Here is an 18,701-nt window from a genome sequence, read left to right on the forward strand (position 1 = left end):
ATGTAATCAGAAATAAATATATCACTAGTAAACATTCAGAGTGTGCACAATTTCAGTTATAAATTGGTGAAGAACAATAGTAAGGGAGAGAACACTCCAGCCTAATGTTCTACCTCCCCCCCCCCCCCCCCACTAACTTTTCCTATTGTATAAAACTGAATGAAAGTTTTCAACACAGCCAAAGAGTTATGTAGAAAGTGTCCGCTGTGAGTGGGTACGTATTAACAGATCTACACACCCTTTGTAGACAATAGTAACTTTAAAAAAGCTATTAATTTGTCATGCCAGGAACAATATCCAACTCTGAATCCAATCGAAGCCTCTACTCTCTGGGCTTGTCTCAAACAGCTCCCCTTCAGGGTCAAAGGCCAATTGAGAATAGATAAAACCATAAAAATAAAAAGGAATTTAGAGACATCTGTTCTAAATAAAATTCTGATTCATATCTTTGTTTTAGAACACATCCAACAGATTATAGTATTTCTAGTTGTGAATTTTAAGACTATGGTATGTGTTCAACTCAGATTTAAAAAACTGTAAAAAGAAGAAAAAGAAAATAAACATACAGGCTTGCTGTCTAGCACACATACCAGTTTTTACCAGATGAAACAAAAATTAGAAGCATCCTCTACTGTGAGCACACTATTACCTAGCACAAACGTTTTCCAGATCCACCATCTTGAATCTCCCAAGGGACAGATGAACTTGAGAAAGTAATACCTGCATGGATCCAACTGGCCTCCCTAAAATGTCCTCGGAACGGGAACCTATGATAAGGAGCCAGCAAGCCAGATAAGTGTAGGAGAGGGAAGCAGAGTAAAATACAAAACTTCCCACTCTTTTACTGCCTATACAAAAAAGTGCTTAGCTGGTTAAGCAGGATGCACGATTTCTGGTCATCAGTGGTGACCAAGAATTGATGGCTGGTGGTGGCAACACTTTTCCACAAATATCCAGCACCATTGGCTCAGGAAGGGCTCTGCCGTGAGTAATGCAGTCTGACAGTGTACACCAAAAGAAGAGAGGAGGGTAGACTGGGACTTAAGGAATCCATTGGAAGAGCAGCAGCAGGACCACCACCAGGCTCAAGAAATTTTTTTTTTACAGGCCTGGAGGAGCAGCAGCAATTGTAGTGCTGGGCACAGGTAATTTCTTTCCCACGATCCAGAGGAGTTGCGACATGGCAATCATTTTCACCCACATATCCCACAGCTGAGAGAAAGAAAGAAGAGGACTGATAAGCTTGTCGCTAGGGGTTCCATGAGAGATCATGGTTGAAAAAAATATATATTTATTTTGTTTTAAGTTTGCGCTCCATCCTGCTATTCACAGGAAAGCAATGAACATTTTGCTACAGATTTCAACTTCTTAGATGTGCAAGCAAGCTTTTTCTTGTTTAACAAGCATCAAGAGTAAGGACAGAAATTTTCTCAGTTGAAGATGAAATCCATGTGTACTTATTTCAAGTTGGACACAGAATTAAATATTTGTGCAGCAGCAAACAAGCACAGGTTTCACATTAAAGAAGTAAATTTGATTCTTTATTTTTAGTTTCAAAAAGAACACTTTTTAATGCATATATAGGCCTATAAAAGAGATCAAGAGTTTTAAAAATGTATGGAGGGGGAATTAAACAAAAAAGTAGGCTAACAAACTGGCCAAAATAAAACTGATCCACAAAGAAAAAAAAATAGCATTCTCTACTCAAGAGAGCATTCACAATTATTGAAATATTATATCTACAACTTACTGATCACGCTAACATACTATCAGCTGTAGATATAATTTTTATGCAGGAGTTCCGAGAGATGAAAATTATTTCAAGGATTCCTCCATGGTAAAATGTTCGAGAGAACCTGGGCTAGAGCGAGAGGCAAGAGCAGCACTGGTACAGAGAGTGAGGACGACCTGTTTTAGAGAAAAGGAATGGGGAAAAAGAAGAGATCTGATGAAAAGATAGTGCTGCAGAGAGAAGAGAGTGGGAAGAAAAGCACATTTGATTACCATAAATTGGGTTCTCCACACAGCGGGATAAATTACACACGACACATGGGTGACATCATCCGATGGTACTGAACAGATCCTTCTCTCTAGCTCAGCAGAAGGTCCTGCACAAGCACTGCACTGTGAACCTCCTCAGTTCCTTCACAGCTTAGCATCATGAGGAAAGACTAAAGAGGTTAGGACTTTTCAGCTTGGAGAAGAGACGGGATATGATAGAGAGATGTTTAAAATCATGAGAGGTCTAGAACGGGTAGATGTGAATCGGTTATTTACTCTTTCGGATAGTAGAAAGACTAGGGGACACTCCATGAAGTTAGCATGGGGCACATTTAAAACTAATCGGAGAAAATTCTTTTTTACTCAACGTACAATTAAACTCTGGAATTTGTTGCCAGAGGATGTGGTTAGTGCAGTTAGTATAGCTGTGTTTAAAAAAGGATTGGATAAGTTCTTGGAGGAGAAGTCCATTACCTGCTATTAAGTTCACTTAGAGAATAGCCACTGCCATTAGCAATGGTAACATGGAATAGACTTAGTTTTTGGGTACTTGCCAGGTTCTTATGGCCTGGATTGGCCACTGTTGGGAACAGGATGCTGGGCTTGATGGACCCTTGGGTCTGACCCAGTATGACATTTTCTTATGTTCTTATCACTTGGTAGTAGACTCTCCAGGGAGGCAGGCGAGAATAAATCATGGTTATGTCATCCCGCTCTATGGTGAACATTGTTTATATTTTAAAAACATGCTTTCTCCATCATAAGAACATAAGAAATTGCCATGCTGGGTCAGACCAAGGGTCCATCAAGCCCAGCATCCTGTTTCCAACAGAGGCCAAACCAGGCCACAAGAACCTGGCAATTACCCAAACACTAAGAAGATCCAATGCTACTGATGCCATCGAAAAGCAGGGCTGAATTAACCATAATCCGTGGGGAGTCCCAAGCTAAGGGTTGCACTGTGGAGCATTTACTACAAAATAACCTGGCTCCTCCTTGAACAATAGACTACTGAGCTACGAGATTACACAAAACTACCTGTACAAAGTTACTCTCATTCCTTGAGAGTTTGTCCAAGCAGTAGCGCAATGTGAAGGTACGCATGGATGATCAGATCACGCTCTGCATGTGTCTATAAAAAGTCCTGAGATGGGCAACCGAAGCAGCCATAGCTCTCAATTGATGAGCTTTGACAAAGTCTCTAATCTGAAGGCCAGCTAGCCTATAGCAGTGTGTGATACAGTCTGCTAGCTGTTAGAACTCATATGTTTGGCAACTGCCACACCCAGGCTATTGGGATCAAAAGCCACAAACAGCTGAGACATTTGACAATGAGGCTGTGTCCTCTTATAGTAAGCCAGAGTGTTTTTGCAGTCCAGAATGTGAAGGGACTTTTCTCCCTTATCAGCATGACATTTCAGAAAAAATGTAAGTAAGACAGTGGATTGGTTGAGGTGACATGCAGAGAACACTTTGGGGAAAAACTTAGGATAGGTGCACAGCACCACACTTTTGCGGAAAAATTGAATAATGGAGAATAAGTAACCGAGGCCTGAAGTTCAGAGACATATCTGGCTGATGTAATGGCCACCAGGTAAACCATTTTCCACATTAGATACTTCAGTGAGGAAGACTCCAAGGGCTCAAAGAGAATTTCATGAGTTGTGCTCAGACTACACTGAGATCCCAAGGAATGGGAGGTTTCAATATTGGCAGTTTGGAGTAAAGTAAGCACTTCATGAACTTGAAGACCAAAAGGATGAATGTAGATAGGTCTGCTTTCCAACTTTATGTGGTAGGCAGCAATAGCACCGAGTTAGACTCTCACTGATGAAGTACTGAGACACGAAGAAAACAAGTGCCTCAAAAATTTAACCAAATCCTTGGGTTCACAAGAGAATCAGTCTAGGAAAGTCACCCTGCACCACATGGAAAATCATTTCCACTTGAAGCCATACGGTTTCTTGGATGAAATGAGTATGTCTTCACGCCTCCCTGGAGAGCACTAAGGAGGATACAATTCAGAGCTCAATATCTATGATGTCAGGTTGAGGGCCAGCAGGTTCAACTGGAGCACGTGCCCATTCTGCATCAGCAATGCCAGGTCTGTTCCCTAGCAGATCAGTGCTTGAACTGATAATTTGAGATTAAAGAACCACGGTCATCTGGGCCAGGCTGATGCAATGAGAATGAGGTGGGCCTTGCCTTCAAACATCTTCTGTACTGTCTTTGCTACCTACAGAAAATGGAGAAAGCATTGAGAAGGCCCGTATTATGAGAAATCAAGAAGGCATCCAGCACAAGTAGAAAGTTGCTGGAATGCGTGGAACAAAATTCCATGATATTCCTGTCTCTAAACATGGTAAACAGGTCAACCACGGGGGTCCCCAGAGTTGAAAAGGTTGCTCGCCACCAATTGGCTCAGCAACCACTTGTGAGGTATGAAGAGCCAATTAAGGTAGTATGCAAGTGTATTCGCCATTCTGAGGAGTTAAACCACCTGCAACAAGGCCTTGTGGTTGATCGCCCATTTCCAAATCAATTGGTTCACCTGGCAAAAAGCCTGGAATCCCATGCCCTCCTGTTTGATGATATAAAACATGGCCACTTGATTGTCTGTTTAAATCAGAACCGTCATTCTATAAAGAGGTCCTGAGAATACCCCAGAGCTTTCCAAATGGTTTGAAGCTCCAACAGATTGATATGGAGGCAATGCTCTTCCCTGGTTCACGTGCCTTGAGTGCACATTTTTCCAGTGTGCACTCCCTAGTTCTGGGTGGATGCATCGGTGCTCACTGTTACCTAACATGGCAAAGGTATCGGCTGGTATTCAATCTCCAGGCCTTCTGGGCTTATCTACCACCACAGAGACGACTTCATCACTGGAGTTGCAACAAACAGCCACAAATGGGGTTGAATCAATTGATCCTACTCTAGAGGCCCTACTGAGGTTATTTCATGTTGAGATGTGCGAGAGGGATTACATGGACTGCTGCAGACATGTATTCCAGCAGACAGCGTGGGCGAACGTTTACGAGGGTAAAGACAAGTCAGAAGCCAAGGATCTTAGCATGAGAGTGCTTTCATTCAACAAAAAAACAAACACTTTCTAAGCCAGGGAATCTAACCATGCTCCAATGAATTTGACCACTGAGCTGGAACAAGATGGGACTTTAAGTAGTTTGTGAGAAATCAAGGACTGAAGAGATCATGATCCTGTCCCAGGCATTGAGTGCTATCTCCTGAGATGAATCAGTTACCAGCCAGTCATCCAAATAATGCGCACTAACCTGAAAATCGGGGCCCCCGAAAAAAAAAAAAACCCCGAGCCACGGGAAAAATGAAATTCCCGCCGGGGGGGGGGGGGGGTGAAACGAAGCCAGGCACTAAATTTTTACCCGAAGCACATCTCTAATGAGCAGACTTCAGAGGCCCCGTTGGGGGACAAAGTTCAGGACTGCAGCACGGAGCTAGAGCTCTCTGTCACCCCACACTTCTTTGATTTACTCTACCCCGATGCTCTGGAAGATCCCGAAGGGACAGGGGTTGGGAGAGTCTGGAAATACAAACTTTTGCTGACAGGCAATGAGCAGGAGAAAGAGTAGTGTCTATGCTCCAGAGCCCAGCAAATCTCAGTCATCCTACACACCCGGTTGCTCTGCACCCTCAGAAACATTCTGCCACCATGGTACCAGTTGGCAGAATCATGGTCAGGGCCAAGGATGCAACAGCAAACTCGGTGCTCATTGGGCAGGGACATAGTCCTTCTGCATTCTCAGGCTCAGAAACCATTCGGGGCGGTGCCCTTCCCTGGAATCTTGAATATAGACCGTTTTGGTTTTTTTTGTTTAGCACTGAAAAGTGCTGCCAAGGCAGTGACAAAGATATAGAATTTGTAGAGAGAGAAAGAGAGAAAAAGAGAGAGAACAACTGTCCATGCAGCTACACAAAACAAAAAGATTGAGGAAGTTCACCATGTGATAACTCCTCTACATGCTCAGTGGGATCTAAAGCCCTAATCAGCTAGAGAGAAGGGTATGTTCAATGCCTTCATTTGTCATGGCTAATTCATGGAGTACTGACTAATACATCTTGTCAGCACCTTTTTCTCAGATGCACCAGCTGGAGTGCAGTTCTTTTCCGACTAAAGAAATTGAACCTTAACATTTCATGCCTTGAATTTAAGAGTGCTGGCTTCTGAAACATTTAAGTACAGAGAGTAAGTTTCCAAAGGGACTTCTGCTGGTTAAGCATTGCTTTACCTTCAGAAATGGCTCTCCAGAAATAATTGCACACTGATTGTGTGTGCATATTTTTATGTGCATAGGGGAGAGGTGGCAGTGGAGTCTGGGCAGGGTAAGGGGCTTATGCACATATTTTTCAATCCTAAAAGAAGCATGAAAGTAAATTATCTCGGAAAAACCACATGCACCAAATAGCAGGTTCACTGTGTGTATACGCTTTGCTAGGATAATTTTCAAAGTTAACTTACATAGATTCACTTTGAAAATTGGTGTATGTAACTTGGGCATGTAGCAGCCTGCAAATTTGTGTGGCCTTTTATAAAATTACCTCCAAAAATGTCTATTCAATGCAGACAGTCCTCTGCTTTCAAAATACGTTCTGTGAAGGTGATGCTGGGGGTCAGGATTCTAATTAAAAAAAAAAAAAAAAGCTGGAGCCATGGTCAACTGCAAAACCCAAATAAAAGTGAAAAACAAACATAAAAGTTTCAAATGTCACATCTTAGACCTCTGCTTCACAATCAGTCCCAAATTGGAAGAAAAAAAGTTCCATCACCGGTCAATAATCACCTTTACTATCAATATTTGGCTACAAGAATTACAAAAGAAGTCTCCAAATTTAAATTAAAAAAAAAAAAGTTAACCAATCCCTGCTGAAAGTGATCGTACCAAGTGTGCCGTGCATCATATTATTCTGTATGCAGAGTCCTTCTGCTAGACAGCACACTTTGAACCCAATACACATGAAACAAAATGGGTAACAAGAAAGGAGCAACAAACATGCTGTGCACAAAAAAATCAAGTAACAAAGTAAAACCAACAGCAGATACAGAAAATACGTAGTACTACCATCTCAAAAAGCCCTTAAGAGCAGCAGTTTAGACAGCCGATGATGCTTCGCCTGCTCAGAAACAGGTCATCAGTACAGGCAGAAAGGAAGTGCCAAACCCCAATAGGAAGGAAAATGAGCTTATCTAAACTTTTAGGTGGAGACCAATGGATAACAGCAAGGGCTGAAAAACGCAAAGCTCGTGGGGCCCTCCATAACGCCACCCTAGATTTTGCAGCCAGAGCAAGATGCTCAGACTGATCTATTAGGAAATCAGACAACAAAGCATGGGCATTCAGATTCTGCTACATAAAAGATCCCCCCATCCTATCTTTGGTTATATACCCATACCCTAAAAAATTAAAGCCATGTTATGGCCTTAAACTAAAAGAGCTGGTCTTCAATTTGCAAATTTAATCACAGAAATATTAAGAATTCCTAAACCAGCTTGAGCACTGCAAATACACCACTTTGGTTAACAGTCCTTGCAAAAAACAAGTATGGACATGCTTTACTGGTTTGCTTTAATCAGGCTTTAGAACCACTGACAAGGTCATTAGAGGCATGGGATAGCGCTAAGTCATTAGGACAGATTAGTCAGCCTTGGATTTTTAGCTTCCATCTCACTAAAAACTTGCATGTTCCTGAATAAAAAGGATGAACTACATTAAAAAAAAAAAAAGGATTACAGCCTTCACAACCCAGTCATCTACCATATTAACATTAACAGTCTATTAAAGACCATTATTTATCTCAAAATGTGTCATCAGAGCAGACAGAAAGAGTATAAATACTTAAGAGGTGAATTTTAAAGCCTGACGTGGGCATTAATTAGGGGACGTGCAAAGAAGTCGGGTTTGCGCCCGCTGAGCGGATTTTAAAAGCCGAGATAAACGTTTACCTCCCACAGCGCGCACATCTCCAACGAACGCTCTCAAAAGGGGGCGGGGCACGGGTGTTTTCAGGGCACGAACCAAAGGTGTGCGCGTCAATACCGACGCGACAGGCATGTGCTGAGGCCCCCGCCACAGAACTTCACTCCTCCTACGGATGCCGTGTAAGTTAACATTTTTTTTTTTTTTTAAAACAAGGCAGATGTGAAGGAGTTTTAAGGGTCGGGGCGGAATTGGAGGACCTCTCTCAACTGGGTGAACGGGGGATGAACTGGTAAAACTGAGAATGGCGTCGGCACGCACCCCTTTTAAAATCCCCCGATTTGCGTGGCAGAAGCGGGATTTGCGCGCACGCCGGCTTAGAATTTGCCGCGCATTTGCATGCGGCCAGGCTATTTCATAACACGCGCACACAGGCACATGTACGTTGTAAAATGGCTGCGTGGCTGGGCACGGACCGTCGTATACGCGCAAGCGTCAAACCAGCGTGCGGGTGCAAGGTTACCATCCCCGTATTTACAGAACTAGTGGAAGTTAATTGTTCTGAAGCCCAACAAGATTATAGCGGCATACTGTGATGGTGGAACCCTAGGAATACTTTTACAGAGAATGATAGTATCACATTACTCTAAATTATTAGGGAGAAAGATGTGCTTTTTTAATGAATAAAATGATGTTTTTAATGCCTTTAATTCCTGTGTTATGTTACCAGATTTATCAACAGAGAGAATAAAAGTTGAAAGTATCAAAATAAAATGACTCGTGCTAATGCAATACACAAAGAAAACCTTTCCTGTAAGTCAAAAGGGAGTTGCTGAGGTTTTTTTCCCTACTGTCATGAGCCTACAAATAGAACAGTCTGTGCTGTCTCATCATACACAGAACAGGTCGCTGGGATTTTGCAGCAAAAAAATGAACTGTAAAACTGCATTACACACACAAGGACAGAGAATCAGATAGATAAAGCACGCATGTTTTCAGTGCTGTGGTTTCTGATACGAGACCTCATATCAGCATGAACATGACACTTGTTAGCTGGGAAGGACAGAAAGCATGCAGTGTCAGGTCTTCCTCTACCAGTTCTACCTGCATACAGCGATAAGCTTTCAAGGCTTGCAAAGTTGTAAGAAGCAGGCCAAGGGGTTACTGCTGAAGCTCATTAAGAGAATAGTCTGTCCACTGTATCCAAGTTCTGCACACATCTGTCAGAAATATTCACTGGCTAGAGTCAAATTCCTGAAGGGACCATGTCTCCCTCTCCAAAGCTGAATTACTAAGGAAAACTGTGTTGCCTCCGTGCCATGTATGTAGTTCACTCAAACAGATGAGTCACAATTAGCTTGTTCAAATTTGACCTCTGCCTACATACCCAAAATATTTTTATCTGAACAGAAGCTATTATGGAGAAACATTAAGACCTTCACAGCAGCAGTATTAGATAACATCTTCAAAATATCAATGTGCGTTTTTCTTGACTTTACCATTTCAAATTGTGGTCTTATTCCTAGGTCTCCTTTATTTTTTTTCTTATAATTCTATATTTACTTAGTAAAAAGTGTGCAACTTTTTAGCCATGACACCCTGTTTAAAAACAAAAAAGTCTCCTGCTTCCGGACTACCCTTCGGATATTCCTGCTCTAGTTATACTTTACAAGTACTAGTCTGCTGCCTTTTTGCCTGCATGGAATTCTAATACAGATCAGCACAGTACAGTAGTGCCCCAGTTAGATTTATAATGGTGGCAGTGAGTAGCTAACTTGAAAGGAGCTTTCAAAAACTTTTCTGGTCTATTAAAATATGCCTTCAGAAAAGAAATTAAAATCACACCAAAAAAAAAAAAAAGAGGAGGAACTCAATTTAGTTTAACTACTGAGTTGACTAAAACAAATTTTGAAAGTACTGCTACTTTAAGAGACTAATGTATCAGAAGGCTGATGCTAAGGTTTGTTTCTTTATTATGGGAGAGAAATCTACCTGCTTGTTCCCATCTACATTGCTGTGAATAAGGATATTTTTCATCTGTCAGCCATATATGCTCGATGCTTGCACAGAATGGTCATACAGCTCCTTATGTAGGGTAACAAAGAAACATAGAAATGATGGCAGAAGATGACCAAATGGCCCATCCAGTCTGCCCAGCAAGCTTTCACACTTATCTGTTACTCTGACCGCTGAGGTCAGGGCCCTTATTGATAACTTTTTTTGGTTCTAATTTCCTTCCACCCCCACCACTGATATAGAGAGCAGTGCTGGAGCTGAATCAAAGTGAAGTATCAGGCTTATTTGGTTTGGGGTAGTAACCGCCGCAACAAGCAAGCTACTCACATGCTTATTTTTGAATGCAAATCCTTTTTCCCACATTTCCTCTTGCTGTTGAAGCATAGAGCAATGTTGGAGTCGCATTAACCGTGTGTATGTTTATTGAATAATGGTATTAATCACCAGGGAGTAGCCATCATTCCCGCAAGCCACCCCCCTCATGCCTCTTCTCGTCATTCACATCCTCAAGACTTTATGGATCCACAGTGTTTATCCCATGCCCCTTTGAAATCCTTCACAGTTTTAGTCTTCACCACTTCCTCCGGAAGGACATTCCTTCCTGACACTGGTTCTGAGTCTTCCTCCCTGGAGTTTTAAATTGTGATCCCTGGTTTTGTTGATTTTTTTCCCCAAGGGAAAAGATTTGTCGTTGACTTTGGATCATTAAAACCTTTCGAGTATCTGAAGTCTGTATCATATCATCCCCTGCTCCTCCTTTCCTCCAGGGTGTACATATTTAGATTCTTCAATCTCTCCTCATAAGTCATTCGATGAAGACCCTCCACCTTTTTGGTCGCCCTTCTCTGGACCGCCTCCATCCTGTCTGTCCCTTTGAAGATTTGGTCTCCAGAAGTGAGCACAGTACTCCAGGTGAGGCCTCACCAAGAACCTGTACAAGGGGGGGGATCATCACTTCCCTATTCTTATTCGATATTCCTCTCTCTATGTAGCCCAGCATTCTTCTGGCTTTAGCTATCACCTTGTCACACTGTTTTGCCGACTTCAGATCGTTAGACACTATCACCCCAAGGTCTCTCTCCTGCTTCCGTGCACATCAGCCCTTCACCCACCATCAAATACATTTCTTTCGGATTTCCACACCCCATATGCATGAATCTGCACTTCTTGGCATTGAATCTCAGCTGCCGTAGGATAGGGTGGTGGGGGGCGGCACGGGACAGTATGACCCAATCTGACAAATCAAATGGTTTTAGAATAAAAGTATTGCGGCTCTTTCTGAAAAACAAGCTCTCTCTTTTTTGGGTCTGCTTGGTAGTGAACAGCATTCACAAAATGAAAAGTGTATTTATTTAGTGATCTATAAACTACCTCCTTGGCCTTCAAAAACCCATCACAAATGATATAAGAACGTGCCATACTGGATCAGACCATCAAGCCCAGCATCCTGTTTCCAACAGTGGCCAATCCAGGCTACAAGTACCTGGCAAGTACCCAAAAGTTAAATTAAAAAAAAACACAGAGTAAAAGGCCTAACCTCAAAAGTAGTATCCAGTATCCATTTTCAACTTAGTATATCCTGTAAGATGTATTCATATACCAGGAAATGCTTTCTACAAAACACAGAGGAAGATTCAAGGGTTTCCCCTGAAGTTTTTTCCGAGACCAGAGCATGTTTACTGAAAAGGACAGTGGTGTCTTACAGCGGACTCTGCCTATCTCCTTGAATGCTGGAACCAGCAAAAAAAAAAAGTATAACAGAGAAAAATGACTAAATAAAATATGAATAAAGGCACCATATAAGAACAAATCAGTCTCTCTAAAGTGAAAGAAAATGTAACAAAAATGTAAAAAAAAAAAAAAAAACCCCAAGCCCCAATATTACACAAGCTCACAACTAATTTATGAACTAAATTACATGATTTAATAACTCTGGGAAAATAACTGTACTGTAAGTTTTGCCCCAACTTGCTCATTTAACTTCAGGCCAACTTTGGTGCACGCCTTCACAAAAATCAGCAGAAGCAGCCAATCTACCAAGAAATAAAGATCTGAGGTAAACATGCATCCATACCTGGATTAGGTAGCAGATCAGACGACAAACCCATTCCCTATCCCCACATCTACCTCGCTAAAAACTCTTAATTGCCGTGTCTTTTGGAAACTTATTCAAACTTTGTTTAAGCCCAGCTGTATTATTAACCTTGACCACATCCTTGGGCAACAAGTGTCACAGTTTAATTGTGTTCTAAGACAAAAAAAATCTGCTACCGGTTAATTTCATTAAGTGTCCTTAGTCCTATCTAAAAGGGTAAATAACCATTCCCTATTTACCTGTTCCACCTCAGTCATGATTTTATACGCCTCTATCATATCTCCTCTCAGCCATCTATTCTCCAAGCTGAAGAGCCCTAACCTACTTATCTTTTTTTTTTTAAAGGGAGCAGGTTCATCTCTTTAATCATATTTCTTGCCTTCTCTGTATATCTTCAAGTTCTAAAATATGTTTTGAGATGGATGACCAGAACCACACACAATATTCAAGATGCAATTGCGCCATAGATGTATTATATTCCCCATTTTATTTTTTTCTGAATTTCCTAACATTATATTTGGATTTTTGACTGCCACTGCTCACTGAACTGAGGATTTCAATACAGTATCCACAATAACTCCAAGGACCTTTTTTTTTTGGGGAAGTAGATCCTAAACATAGAACCCAGTATGGTGTGCACATAGTTTGGATTATTCATCCTGTGTGCATCACTTTGCACTTGGTCACATGAAATTTCATCTGCCATTTAAATACCCAGTTCCCCAATCTCAAAGTCCTCTTATACTTCCTAACAGTCTATGGCATGTTTTTAACTACTTTTAATAATTTTATCACCTGCAAACTTGATCACTTCATTCACTGTGCTTATCCAGATCATTAAATGAATAACTTAAACACTGGTCCCAGTAAAGTTCCCTGCAGCACTCCACTATTTCTCTCTCCATTCGGAAATCTGAGGATTTAGTCCTACTTTGTTTCTTATCTTTTAACCAGTTGCTAATCCACTTATCCCAAGACTGTTTAAATTTTCTGAGTCTCTCAGGAAAGATGGTTAAATCCCTTCAGAAAATCCAGATACACTATCAACTGGCTCACCCTTATACACAAGCTTATGTACACCTATAAATAAATTCTAATAGATTTGTAAAGCAGGACTTTCCTTTGCTAAATCCGTGCTGGTTCTTCCCCATTAAAGCATGTTTATCCATATAACCAATAATTTTGTTCTTAACCATAGCCTTCACCACCAACAAAAAGAACCATGTTATAGGGGGTCAAACCTGTTAATAACTACAATGCCATGCAAGACTTGTTGAGTGGGATCAATGACGTCACATCAACAATCACTTCTCCGAATGACAGGAACGCTCAATCATAAAGGGAAGGAGAAAGCAAGAATTTGGGGTTTGCACTCAATAGCAGTATTAAAGCATCTATGTATGATCACAGAAGATAGCACATAATACAGGCCACGGAGACCCCATGACCCCCCCATCAGGTCTCATCCCCCCTTATCTGCATGCCTGTACACAGAAAATCCATATGACATTAAATAGAATGAATATATCACAGCTTTTAACAACAAAATAATATTCAAACAAATGGTTCCTGAGCCAATAACCTCTGAATAATTAACAATTATTCTGACTTGTCCACCCGCCATGGGATGAGCAAGGATGTCTATAAGCTGTACTGAAGTAGCCTGCTATGAGATAGAAAACCCCCAGCCAACTCTGCAGCATTCAGGGCTCTCACAATAATGGGCCCAACTAGACCCAGGATTCCCCAGTATCACCATGGCCACCAGCCAGGGGCAGCACACACCTACCACAGTTCTTCACATCCCAAATGTAAACTCTTTGGAGGACAGCTGACCATCAAACAAATGAATAAGGCTGGAGGCACTGCCACCATCACCTTTATCCAAGCCAGCAGTTTCACCTGAATACTGCATCGGCCTCTTCAGGGCTCACAAGTTCCAGTAGAGTTTTCCCACTGGAACTCAGGTTACATGATGGAAAAGGGGGGAGGAAGGTAGGTGGAAAAGAGTACTATGTTATGGGTGGCTACCGTGCACCCTGGCCTATTATCAGCAGTAGCACTCCCGGTCGGCTTTAAAACCTTCTCATCAGCTTACTTCACACAACTTCCCTATCAGGATGAAGAGAAGCCTAGCATGAAAGCAGTAGTAAAAGACTTGCTCAGTCTTTCTAGGACAAATAAAGCCTCGATAAACTGATAGAACAATCCCTTGCTAACATTTGGTGAGCCTATTCCTCCTCCAAATTATGGGGGGAAAAAATCATACACGGATACTGCAATGAATCAAAGCAATTTATAAGAAACTTTTCAAAGGGTGATTCAATTCACGTAATAATAAAAGAGAGGAAGCACTGAAGTATTAACTTACTGTATATACTCGTGGATAAGTCAAGGGCAGTTTTTGGCTCAAAAATCAAGAAATTTGCTATGACTCATGGATAAGTCAAGGGTATGCCTAGTCGTTTACTCCTATCTCCCAATCATTCACTCCTTCCCTCCCCCCCTACATGGCCTTCCCCAGTCCGTTCACCCGTGGGCTGAAGACATAACCGAAGCAGCTAGAAAGAAGCCAGACCTCCTCCTGATCCCTTAACTCACCCACTGCTAGCAAGATGAGGCCAGGAGTTGCCATTGCTCGGGCAGGTCCTCACTCCTCCCCGCAGAGTGCCAGTGTTGCGCTTTGAACCAATCAGGCATGGCAAGGGAGGCGGTAGGACGCGCATGAGCAACGGCAACTCCCGTTGTCATCCTGCTAGCAGCGGGCGAGTTAAGTGATCGGAAGAGGGTGCAGGGGGAGAATCTGTCCCACTGCCACCAGCCTCTTTATAGCTACTTCAGATGTGTTTTCAGCCCGCGGGTGAACGGACCATTAACTCGTGGATAAGGTAACCCTGGTTTTCAAGATGAACTTTGAAACTTAAATTTCTTGACTTATACATGAGTATATATAGTAATTCTAACAACTCCTAGTATAAACCACTTTTGAAGATGAGAACAGTATAATTCAAAAGGGCATGGGACAAACACTGTGGATCACTAAAGGCTTGAAGCTGAAGAAGAAGAAAAGGGTTGTGTAACCTGCACGGAGCGGCAGTTACTACCATAAGTAAATTGTTGGGCAGAATGGACGGACCATTAGTCTTTACCTGCCGTCATCATTACTATGTTATGTCACTATGACCCATAATGCAATAATGTTCTGCCTCCAATAGTTGTCGAAGCCTCCTTTAAATCAGCTGTAATGCTCGTTTGTAGTCCAACAAGTTTTATTTCATTTATTGCTTACATACCACAGAACCAGATCCTAAGACCAGTGCAATGCAGTGTATACCAACATTCAAATACAATACATCTAATCCACCAAGAGCACAGCCACCCCCCTCCTGCAACATTACCTCTAAACTGCCCCCACCCAAAAGAGACAGCCACGCATTAAAATGAACCTAACACACCATATAGACAGACTTTTCCCCCTTACCCTGCAGGGCGCATGCCTCTTCTCACCAGAGTCTGGGAACAGCCATGGGTTTCATTTTTTCCTGAAGGTTGTGTACAGTTAGCCTTCAATCTCATCTCAGCTGGTAGGGAGTTCCATAATTATGGCCCAGCCACTGTAAAAACCCTTTTTCAGTATCTGACCTAAGCTAATGGATTCACAGCACAACCAACAAAGTTGCTCCACTAGATCTGAATTCCCTGCCCCCCCCCCAAGGCAGCCAGTGCAATCTATGCAACAGCAGGGCCGGACTGCATCTATGAGGTTACCTAATAATAATTGCTGCTGTATTTTGGACTACTTGTAATCGCTTTACCTCCTTAGCCAGCAGCTCTACCAAAAGGCAGTTGCAGTAATCGAGCAAAGATTATGGCAACCTGCAATCAATATCTACATTTTTTTTTTTTAAAAGGAGGACAAAGTTGCCATACTAACTTAAGCCTAAAGTAAGCCTTTTGAACCATTACGGATACATACGTTTCCAGCTGAAAAGTTGCATCCAAAGAGAGCTCTGGACGTTTTATCTTAGCAATATAATCCGCGACCATCTCACTAAACCCATAGCTGATGATCATCCACATAGCCATAGCCCACAAAGCCCCACATCCGGATGAGATTGCTCAAGGGATGCATAAACAGATTAAAAGGGAGTGGGTCAAATTAGGTTTTCAACTAGCAAGTACTCCTGTCTTTGTGTCAGGATTACAAATATCTTTAAAACACATTATTTCCAAGATTAACTTCACGCATCCTATAGATTTAATGCCTTAATGTCACAATTTATAAAATAGGACACTTACACAGATACCAGAGTCCGTTAATTAACTGGTATCAGGATATACCTTAAACTTGGGGGTCAGAGTACCTAAAGCAACTGAAAAGGATCTTAACTCCTAGTACAAAATAATTACTAGAGCAGAGAGCAAGGGAATACATTTCACAACTATATAATTATTGGGTATGCATTCATTTAATTTATAGTATGTGCTTGCAGCGGTCAGGGTGGAGTACAATAAGTACCAACAGTACAAAATAGTAAAATGCCAAAAATATAGCTACTGAATATGCTCATCAAATCCATCATCATCAATCTGTATTCTGCAAATTTCAGGTGCTCTGCAATAGTACACAAGTGTAAATCTCCACAGAACTCAGAGATGAAAGTTTAGGAGTGATATTGATCCAGATGGAAATTGGAAAATTTGTAGTCTGGAATACCTCGTATTGGACCAAGAGAAGATCTGATTTAGCATAACACCATAAAAAGTGCCATGCTGGGTCACACCAAAGGTCCATCAAGCCCAGCATCTTGTCTCCCAACAGTGGCCAATCCCAAAAAGTACATCCAATTTTATTGTGACTCACTCCCAGAAATAAGTGATAAGACCCCTTTTCTAGGAAAACCCATGTGGTCTCAAAAGCTCACATGCTATTTTCTTTTTATCAGTCCAATGAAAAAGTATCACAGCCCATAAAGGTTCCTGTGAAACAAACAGAGAAATATTATCCAAGATGGCCTAAATAATAGAGTCTGAAGTGTTCACAGTGCTAATGACCATTTAAAAATGGTAGTTGCCACTATAAGACGTGTCTTCATTCCTTACTTGTACAGGGGCCATTTCCAGTATATACAGTTTAAGTATTTCATGTCTGTGACAGCTAATAAGATCAAGCAGTTTCTCCGTGTCTGATGCCATAATTTTATTTTCTTTTAAGAACATAAAAAATTGCCATGCTGGGTCAGACCAAGGGTCCATCAAGCCCAGCATCCTGTTTCCAACAGAGGCCAAACCAAGCCACAAGAACCTGGCAATTACCCAAACACTAAGAAGATCCCATGCTACTGATGCAATTAATAGCAGTGGCTATTCCCTAAGTAAACTTGATTAATAGCCGTTAATGGACTTCTCCTCCAAGATCTTATCCAAACCTTTTTTGAACCCAGCTACACTAACTGCACTAACCACATTCTCTGGCAACAAATTCCAGAGCTTTATTGTGGGTTGAGTGAAAAAGAAATTTCTCCGATTAGTCTTAAATGTGCTACTTGCTAACTTCATGGAATGCCCCCTAGTCCTTCTATTATTCGAAAGTGTAAATAACCGATTCACATCTACTCGTTCCAAGACCTCTCATGATCTTAAAGACCTCTATCATATCCCCCCTCAGCCGTCTCTTCTCCAAGCTGAAAAGCCCTAACCTCTTCAGCCTTTCCTCATAGTGGAGCTGTTCCATCCCCTTTATCATTTTGCTTGCTCTTCTCTGTACCTTCTCCACTAGGCTACTCCTCCACTCCAGGACAAGGGGGAATGGTACCCCCCAATCAAGTGGAGCAATTCCTGGGTGGCACATCACATACTCGCATCTATACCAGCTCCTTAGCTTGTCGCAGGTCACATCCTCCTTCTGACTCTATCCTCTCCTCTGTTCTCGCAGCCCATGTCCCCTTTCTCAATCCATCTCATCCTCTCAGTTTCTCTCCTCCTCTCCTAGCCAGAATTCCTTTCAGTTCTTCTCCCAGATCTTCCTTTTACATCTATTTCCAAATACCAGCTAGCTTTCTCTGTCCTGCATTCTCAGCCCATCTCTCTCCTGTTACAAATGCAATTACATGAATATGAATCTAAGAATCAGCCTGGCATGAAATATAGTAACATATTAACATTGTAATGATGGCAAAAAAAAGACCAAATAGTCCATCCAGTCTGCCCAGCAAGTTTCATATGGTAGTAATTACTGCTCCGTGCAAGCCACCCCCAAGCCTTATGTTAAGGTAGTAATATCAACAAACAAACCTGAGCAGCTGTCAACCCCATACAAAGTTACTACTAGCAACATTTTTACAGGATGAGCGGCCTTCTTCATAATTCAGGGTTGCTGCTTGAATGTGCTTTGCTTTTGGACTTGACCATAAAAGCTGCCCTGTGCTTTTTCCTTAAGGTCTGCGTATCAGTACCCTGGATCGCATGCAGGGTACTGACATGCAGTCATTCTTATCAGATGAACTCTGACTAGCAGTATGCCACGCTGCTTTATCAGGACTAGAACATGTATCATTATGAAAGTCCCTGCTCTGTGGAGCTTACAGATATGTGTCTGTCCAGCACTGTGTATATAAAGAAGCACCTTAAGTGACTTAAGA

At 41.8% G+C, this 18,701-nt stretch overlaps 1 protein-coding gene across 3 annotated transcripts in view; it reads right to left on the reverse strand.

Moving 5' to 3' along the window:
• Nucleotides 1–18,701, reverse strand: part of CAST (calpastatin) — a 303,324-nt gene that overhangs the window by 283,273 nt on the left and 1,350 nt on the right. The gene's annotated exons all lie outside the window — the stretch shown is intronic.

The sequence above is a fragment of the Rhinatrema bivittatum genome, chromosome 1 (genome assembly GCF_901001135.1).
Source record: "Rhinatrema bivittatum chromosome 1, aRhiBiv1.1, whole genome shotgun sequence".
Lineage (NCBI taxonomy): Eukaryota > Metazoa > Chordata > Amphibia > Gymnophiona > Rhinatrematidae > Rhinatrema > Rhinatrema bivittatum.